Here is a 9,709-nt window from a genome sequence, read left to right as displayed (position 1 = left end):
ACCTTGGTTGCGGGCACATCCCCAGTGGGAGGTGTGCAGGAGGCAGCTGATTGATGTTTCTCTCTCATCGATGTTTCTAGCTCTCTATCCCTCTCCCTTCCTCTCTGTAAAATATCAATAAAATATATTTTAAAAACAAAACAAAACAAAAAAAACATTAGCTTAAGCAAGATTGTTAACAATTTTGTTTCTCAACTAACTACAATTTTCTTTCTTTTTTTAAAATTTAAAAAAATCTAGATATTCCAGGCTGTGGGATAGTAGACAAATAGGCTGTATGTTCTAATCTTAACATAAAACCAATCATTGCCTTCTGGCCTGTTTCCTAAGGCTGAGGGAGGAGGGCTTCTGAGGTGTAAGGGCTTTAAGCTCTCTGAAGGCTGGTGGGAAGACAAGACCTTATTTTTTTAAATTTATTTTTACTGATTTCAAAAAGGAAGGGAGAGGGAGAGATAGATAGAAACATCATGGCTCCTTCTGGGGATGGAGCCCACAACTTGGTCATGTGCCCTTGACTGGAATCGAACCTGGGACCCTTCATTCAGTCCGCAGTCCAACACTTTATCTACTCAGCCAAACCAGCTAGGGCAGTGGTTGGCAAACCGCAGCTCGCGAGCCACGTGTGGCTCGCGAGCCGCAGTTTGCCAACCACTGAGCTAGGGGAAGCCTTTTTTTAAAAAGAAGAAGAAGAAGAAGGCCGAAGCCGGTTTGGCTCAGTGGATAGAGCGTCTGCCTGCGGACTGAAGGGTCCCGGGTTCGATTCCGGTCAAGGGCATGTACCTTGGTTGCGGGCACATCCCCAGTGGGAGGTGTGCAGGAGGCGGCTGATCGATGTTTCTCTCTCATCGATGTTTCTAGCTCTCTATCCCTCTCCCTTCCTCTCTGTGAAATATCAATAAAATATATTAAAAAAAAAAAAAGAAGAAGAAGGAGGAGGAGGAGGAGGAACACTGGAGTCGGGCTGACAGACAAATGGCGGCCTGGGGGTTTGGGACCTCTTGGTTTCCCAGTGTCTTTGGTAAAGTCCCATTTATAATACACAAAGTGCTCCATGAAAGAGGAAGCAGTACGTCGTTTCTTTTTTTTTTTTTAATTCTTTATTGTTGAAAGTATTACATATGTTCCCTTCCTCCCCCATTGTCATCTCCCAGCCTGCCCCTGACCCCCAGTCCCAGTCTACACCCCCCATTGTCTGTGTCTATTGGTTATGCTTATATGCATACAAGTTTTTTGGTTGATCTCTTACCCCCAGTACGTCATTTCTGATCTCTCAGCAGCTTAGCAGTTGAACCCCTGGGATTTCAGCTGCAGCATGAACCTCCGAAGAATCAGTCAAGAACCATTTTATCGAAGTATTTCATTCAGGGAAGTCCCAAAGCAGGCTTAGCCTTGGAGTCGGGAGAGTTGGGGAGGGTGGGCATGGGTGGGTGGGGGGGAGTGGAGACAGACCAGTAACTACATTTTTTCTATGCAGTCACCAACATAGTTATTCAGTTTTAAAAACATACACTCTTAAAAAATATTTTATTTATGTATTTGATAGCTGTACAGATGTCTTTGTCCTTATCTTTATATTTGTCTCTGTGTTCTTACAGAACAGAGTTAATGCCTAAGGGATAAGGCCTGGATCTGTTTAACACAGTTTGCATTCTCTTAGCAGAGCATAAGCATCAAAGGACATCTGACACATTTCAAAAATAAAACAGAACAGGAAACAATCGACCATAAACCAACAAGAGACCTAAGGAAAAAAGCAGATGAAAATATATACAAAAATTCTTATTTTAGAATCATGCTGTATACATTTGATTGTGATTTTCTTTTACTTAGTAATATATCTTTTTTTTCAAACATACATTTTTATTGATTTCAGAGAGGAAGGGAGAGGGAGAGATAGAAACATCAGTGATAAAAGAGAATCATTGTTCGGCTGCCTCCTGCATGCCCCCCCCCCCACTGGGGATTGAGCCCGCAACCCAGGCATGTGCCCTGACCGGGAATGGAACCGTGACCTCTTGGTTTATAGGTCCATGCTCAACCACTGAGCCATACCAGCCGGGCAGTAATATACTTTGAGATCCTTCCATGTTAGTACACAAATGTCTTGGTATTTGATGAAATACATGTACTATAATTTACATAATGAATCCCAATTGATGTACTGTCACATTTTCTCTCTTGTTTTGCTATTCACATTAATGCTGCAACCACCAGCTTTGAACATGTGTCAATCTCCCTCTAGGATAATTTCCACTAAGCGGAATTGCCAGGTCAAAACCTATGGGCATTTCACATGTTAATAGACACTATATAAGTGTCTCCCCAAAAGACCCTACTTGTCATACATTAGGGCTGTTAGTCCTTTGTTATGTATATTGTAAATATTTCCCCTCATTTTGTCTTTTGTCTTAAAAGACTAGACTTGCTTGTTTTGGATGCAGGAAGTGAGACATTTCTATATTATCAAAATTATTATTTTTTTAAAATATATTTTATTGATATTTTACAGAGAGGAAGGGAGAGGGATAGAGAGCTAGAAACATCGATGAGAGAGAAACATCGATCAGCTGCCTCCTGCACACCTCCCACTGGGGATGTGCCCACAACCAAGGTACATGCCCTTGACCGGAATCGAACCCGGGACCCTTCAGTCCGCAGGCCGACGCTCTATCCACTGAGCCAAACCAGTTTCGGCGTTATCAAAATTATTAAGCTCTCAATTGATGATTTCTGGGTTGTGTTTCTTGGGCATCGAGGTTTTCTCCCATACGTGACCAGAATAAGGAGACTTGGAGCGGAAATTCTGAGTCTTGTTTGCCAATTTCCCATTGACCCAGGCTGATGGGTAGGCCTGCTGGCCCATCACTGTGGCCTGGCAAGTTCATCAACATGACCCAGTGCTGCCTGGGCCTGGGTTAGTGGTGGTGACTGTCAGATACCCAGCCCCTGCCCTCCAGGGATGCCAGTTCAGTTTGGAAGGAAGACAAGAAAATATGCAATGAGAAGTGTTTAGTTACATTCTTTTTGTTTGTTTGTTTGTTAATCCTCACCAGAGGATATTTTTCCATTGATTTTTTTTAAAACAACAACAACATTGCTTGCTATTCCATTTATTTATTTATTTATTTATTTATTTATTTATTTATTTATTTATTTATTTAGAAGATATATTTTTATTGATATTAGAGAGGGAGCAATAGAAACGTCAATGACCAGAGAGAATCACTGATCGGCTGCCTCCTGCACGCCCCCTACTGGGGATCAAGCCTGCAACCTGGGCATGTGCCGTGACCAGGAATGGAACCTTGATTTCCTGGTTCATAGGTTGACGCTCAACCACTGAGCCACGCTGCCCGGGCTTTCCATTGATTCTTAGAGAGAGTGGAAGGGAGGGGGAGAGACACACAGAGAGAAACATCGATGTGAGAGAGACACATCAATTGGTTGCCTCCCACGCTTGCCTGGACTAGGGTTGGGGATCAAGCCTGCAATCTTGGTACATTCCCTTGACCAGAATCGAACCCAGACCCTTCAGTCTGTAGGCCGACACTATCCACTGAACCAAACTAGCCAGGGATAGTTACATTCTTTTTTTAAAAAATGATTTTTTGATGTAACACACACACACACACACACACACACACACACACACACACACACACCACACACACTCTGAGTGGCCAGATTATTATGATCTCTGAACGCATAATAATCTGGCCACTCAGTGTGTGTGTGTGTGTGTGTGTGTGTGTGTGTGTGTGTGTGTGTGTATAGTATAAAATTGATTTCAGAGAGGAAGGAAGAAGGAGATAGAAACATCAATAATGAGAGAGAATCATTGTTTGGCTGACTCTGGCACCCCCCAACCCTACACTGGGGATTGAGCCTCCAACCCAGGCATGTGCCCTTGACCGGAATCAAACCCAGGACCCTTCAGTCCGCAGGCCGACACTCTATGCACTGAGCCAAACCAGGTAGGGCTAGTTACATTCTGTAAATGCATAGGTGGCTTGCAGGTAAGGGAAGGAAATCCCTGGGGAAACAGAGCAAATGAAAATGGGGGTGGGTGGGGCTGGGCCCGGTGAGGTGCTGCCCAGCGGGGTTTCCAAGGCACTCAGGGTTAATGGAGCTCTGAAGTTGAGAGAGCAGAACTGAGATCCCACCTAAAACCAGTGCTCTGAAAGGCACATTTCCACAGTGAAAAGGAAGGACAGAGATATACACTGAGTGGCCAGATTATTATGATCTCTGAACACATAATAATCTGGCCACTCACTGTATATCCTATATAATAAAAGGCTAATATGCAAATTGTCCCCTCGACCAGGAGTTTGACCAGCAGGCAGGCTGGCCAACCACCCATATCCCCTCCCCCTGGCCAGGCTGGCCGGACCCCACCCATGCATGAATTCATGCACCGGGCCTCATATATATATATATATATATATATATATATATATATATATACACACACACACACACACACACACACACACACACACACACACACACACTGAGTGGCCAGATTATTATGCATTCAGAGATCATAATAATCTGGCCAGTGTAAGAAGAAGCAGGTCCATCCCAGCCTGTGTCTGAGTGAGCGGGCCAGGAACTCTACCACCCACAGCATCAATGAGCAGGGGCTGCCTTTACCCAGCTATAGGCAGAGGGGCTTTAGTGAACCCCTGGATGAAAGAAACTACCCGCCCCCGTCGTATAATACTGCTGGACTCTTGGCAGAGCAAACCCACCCTCCCTGGGAAGGGATACCTCACCCAGGACTCCACCCAGGACTCCCAGAGCCCTGCTTAAGATGGGTCAGCAAACTAAAATTGAAAACACAGCCCAGCCGGCATGGCTTAGTGGTTGAGCATCGACCTATGAACCAGGAGGTCACGGTTCGATTCCTGGTCAGGGCACATGCCCACGTTGGAGGCTCGATTCCCAGTGTGGGGCGTGCAGGAGGCAGCCAATCAATGATTCTCTCTCATCATTGATGTTTCTATCTCTCTCTCTCTCTCCCTTCTTCTCTGAAATTAATAAAAATATTTTTTTAAAAAGAAACATCAATGATGAGAGAGAATCATTGATTGGCTGCCCCCTGCACACTCCCCACTGGGGATCAAGCATTCAACCCAGGCACGTGCCTTGGACCGGAATGGAACCTGGGACCCTTTAGTCTGGAAGTCAACGCTCTATCCATTGAGCCAAACCGGCTAGAGTTCATCATTGATGTTTCTCTCTCTCGCTCTCTCTCTCTCTCTCTCCCTCTCTCTCTCCCTCTCCCTTCCTCTCTGAAACCAATAAAAATATATTAAAAAAATAAAATTGAAGACACTGCCTATCTTCATGGAGTATCTGTCAGAGAGGAGTAGTGCCCATCAATGTTCCCAGAGTGTAACTGTCAGAGGCCAGAGAATGTAATTTTCAGTAATGGCTGTGAGTGTTTGCTACGTGCCTGGACTCATGCATCCCATCCTCTTGGCAGCTTTGGGAGGTGGGTAGCAGTGCAATCCCTATTCTCCATGAGGAAATGAGCAAGACAAAGAAGGGTTGAGTAGTTTTTTTCTGAGTTACTAGCTAGCAAGTGGCCAAGGCAGTGTGTGGATCAAGGACTTTGGGCTCCAAGCCTGACCCCCTTTTGCGGGCTAAGCTCTGCAGCGTGGCTTGCTCCCTCACTCAGAGCTTCCTGGGTCATGCGTGTGGCACATCAGTATGTCCCGAAGGTGTCAGGGGTGAGCCCACGTGAATATCCCCCAGGCCTTGGGCCAGCACATAAAAAAGCAGGGAGAGTGAGAAAGAGAACCACCTTAAAAAAAGATTTTTATTGATTTTATAGAGAGAGGAAGAGAGATAGAAACATCAATGATGAGAGAGAATCATTGATTGGCTGCCTCCTGCACGCCCCACACTGGGGATCAAGCCCACAACCTGGGCATGTGCCCTGACTGGGAATCGAAGTGTCACCTCCTGGTTCATAGGTTGACGCTTAACCTTTTAAGAAGAGGGGACTTAGAAATACAGATTGATATTACCTTTGAATTTTCATAAGACCAGAGAGCGTTTCTCATGGATATTTATGAATTGTTTGCATTATTGTGATATAAAGCTACTCCAACTTCCAGAATCTTCAATGGCTTCTGAGACACAACAAAATAAAGATACAAAAGAAGGAATAAAAAAGATAAGAAATAGCCCTAGCAGGTTTGGCTCAGTGGATAGAGCGCTGGTCTGTGGACCGAAGGGTCCCAGGTTCGATTCCGGTCTAGGACACGTATAGGAGGCAACAGATGGATCGATGTTAGACACACTGATATTTCTCTGTGTCTTTCCCTCTTCCTTCCACTCTCTCTAAAAATCAATGGGAAAATATCCTTGGGCGAGGATTAAAAAGAAAAAAAAAAAGATAAAATATAATTTTAAAAGCCCAGGCGGACTTGAAAAAAACACACCACACTTTAGAAGTACAAACACATAGTCATTGCAATAAAAATCTCAGCCGATGGATTAAGCCACAAAGAGATGCCACCAAAGAATCAGTGACCGGCCGGAACCGGTTTGGCTCAGTGGATAGAGCGTCGGCCTGCGGACTGAAGGGTCCCAGGTTCAATTCCGGTCAAGGGCACGTAACTTGGTTGCGGGCACATCCCCAGTGGGAGGTGTGCAGGAGGCGGCTGATCGATGTTTCTCTCTCATCGATGTTTCTAGCTCTCTATCCCTCTCCTTTCCTCTCTGTAAAAAAATCAATAAAATATATTAAAAAAAAAAAAAAAAAAAAAGAATCAGTGACCGAAGACGGCGCCTTGGAAATGACCTCCTGCCTTGCTCTCTCTTAGCTGCTGCTGCTGCTTTCCCTGAAAAACGGCAGCAGCTCCTCCTCAGAGATCCAGGCTCTGGCTCTTCAACGCCCCTCACCCTGGCTCCTAGGCTTCTGATGACACCAACTTCTCTTCTTCCCCTTGCTCTGGGGGCGGCAGCTTCTTCCTGTACTATCTCTGCTACTGCGGTATCCCGTTTTGCACATTCAGTCTTCCAGTCCCTTATAATCAAACTCCAGCCCAGTCGGAGTGGCTCAGGGGTTGAGCATCGATCTGTGAACCAGGAGGTCACAGTTCAATTCCCGGTCAGGGCACATGCCCAGGTTGCGGGCTCGATTCCCAGTGGGGGGCGTGCAGGAGGCAGCCAATCAATGATTCTCTCTCATCATTGATGTTTCTCTCTCTCTCCCCCTTCCTCTCTGAAATTAGTAAAAACATATTTAAAAAATATATTCATACCCTAAACCGGTTTGCCTCAGTGGATAGAGCGTCAGCCTGCAGACTGAAGGGTCCCAGATTCGGTTCCGGTCAAGGGCATGTACCTTGGTTGCAGGCTCTATCCCCAGTAGGGGGTATGCAGGAGGCAGCTGATAGATGTTTCTCTCTCATGGATTTTCTAACTCTCTATGCCTCTTCCTTCCTCTCTGTAAAAATCAATAATTATATATATATATATATATATATATATATATATATATATATATATATATATATTTTCAAGCTCCAGTTCCTTTCCTCTCTGCTCAAGTCACAGTATGACAGACAAGCAGATGACTTCAATTACAGCCCTGAAAATTCCTGCACTTCTGTATCTGCAGGGCTGACAGAGCTGAAAATCAAACACAGTGTTTAATTGTGTGGGTTATAGAATCCCAGTGTCATTTGAATTCCCACTTTCTCCATGTTTCTCATGTGAAAGGTAGGGCAGTGGTTGGAGGAGCGGGATCCTACCACCTGGAACTGGGACATCTGGTTGGCCTCAATTGAAACTGACCACCAGGAAGCCCCCAGTGCCTTTTCTGGTGAAAGTAGGCTGCTTTCCTGTGTCTTGGGACTGGTGTTCCATTGCTGGAGGACTGTGTCATTACTTCATTTGACCAGGTGCTTTGCAAGGATACACCCATTGTCCTTGAAATCCTCTGCAGCCACCCACTGTTGCCATTAGACCCCAAACTAGGGTCCAATCACAGCATGCTCCAGGGACACAGGCATACACTAAGGGTGGGTCTTTTTGCATCTCTGCCTCTACACTCCTGGTGCACTCCTGCGTCCTTACTTCGAGTGTTCTGTAACTGCTATTTGTCCTCCTCGTTAAATAGAGCATCGCACGTGGGGACCATTTTAGGATTCCTGAATTCCAGGCCACTGCTTTTCTGATCCCAAGCATGGCCTGGCAAGGCACAATATCACAGTGGGGACATAGAAGGTACCCTCTTAATTTCTTGTTGCAAATAAGACCACAATGGCTTCTGGATGGGCATGCCCTACCTAGAGAACTCAGCTGCCAGGCCCCACTTGCTTCGGAGCTCTGAGTCTCTGCATCACTTTCCTTCCCCTTTAGGAGTCCAGGAAGGCCTGGGATGCACAGCCCCGCCACCACCCTTGCTTGCACTTCCAGCCACTACTACCTTCCTCTCCCCTGCACCCTTATCCCTTACAACCCCATTCCACCCGAGCGTTCCCTTTTCTCTGCTCTCCATTGCCGGTCAGCCTGCGGTTAGAACCAAGTGCCCATGTCCGCCTCGTTCCTGGGGCCAGGGTAGCCGCCTAACCCTTGTCCCAGGAATGCCCGGGCGCGCGCGCAACCAGCCCTGCTCCAGCTGCGGGTGGGTGTTTGCTCCTCTGGCGTTGCCCTCCACGCCCAGTTTTTCGATGGCGGCGCTGATTGGCTGAGTCCCAATGAGTGACGGAACAAAACCCAATGACGTGGCCTGCACTGCCGCCCACATAAGGATTGGCGTGCTCGGGGTAGGCAGGCCCGGCGCCGGCCGGCGCGTGGCTGTCAATGGTGGGTAGAGGGCGCACCAGGAAAAGCACTGGCGATTCAGAGGGGAATGTGAGCAGCCAGTGCTGCAGAGAAGGGGTGGGCTGGCCAGGGAGGGGAAAGGCAGGCCGATTCGCCGCCGCTGAGCCCTGGACAATCCCAATGAGGCCAGGAAGGGGCTGGGGCAGGCGGAGGGCCGAGCCAGGGCTGGGGAAGAGGAACGGGTCAGGAAGGCAGGGCGGTTCTCATGTCGACGGCACTTCTAAAATCTTGGCCATAGTCCTGTGAGATAGATACTATCGCCATCATGAGCAGCGGCATTTCCTTTTACAGATTAAATAAACAGGCAAAGTGGGTTACCTAGTCACTGCCCCACCAGCCCAACAAGTAGCTGACCTGGGGATGAAGGCCAAGCAGCGGGCCACCCTCCCTGAATGCCACTCTTCCATGGAAGGGATTCAGAGGAGCAAGGAGGCATTCTGAAGACTCAGGGGCAAGGGTCCATGGCTCCAGAACAATTAAGGAACATTCAGTGCCTATGCCAGTTTACTGTGTGCCTGTCCTCCCCCACCCCTTGGTTACTCTGCACTCAGAAGCTACAACTGGGTCAAGCTGGCCACAGGGCACTCCTTTCTGAGTAATCATGGTTTCTCTCAGTGCCTATTACAAGATAGGTCCTACTGTTCTTTCACAGCACCTGAGGGGTCCTGAATCCAGGCACTTTAATCATGGATGGTATCTACACTGTTTCTGTTGTAGGTATCACCAGATGGGGGCAGTTTACACCCGAATTCAAGCAAATGTGGTGCTAATACATAGCTACACATTCTGGTTTCATGTCACAGCAGTCATTCTGATTCATTCATCACAAAACTGTTTAAATGCACACAGACACTCGAGTAAA

Source organism: Plecotus auritus (assembly GCF_963455305.1).
Source record: "Plecotus auritus genome assembly, chromosome: X".
Taxonomy (NCBI): domain Eukaryota; kingdom Metazoa; phylum Chordata; class Mammalia; order Chiroptera; family Vespertilionidae; genus Plecotus; species Plecotus auritus.
Note: the sequence above shows the minus strand (reverse complement) of the source record.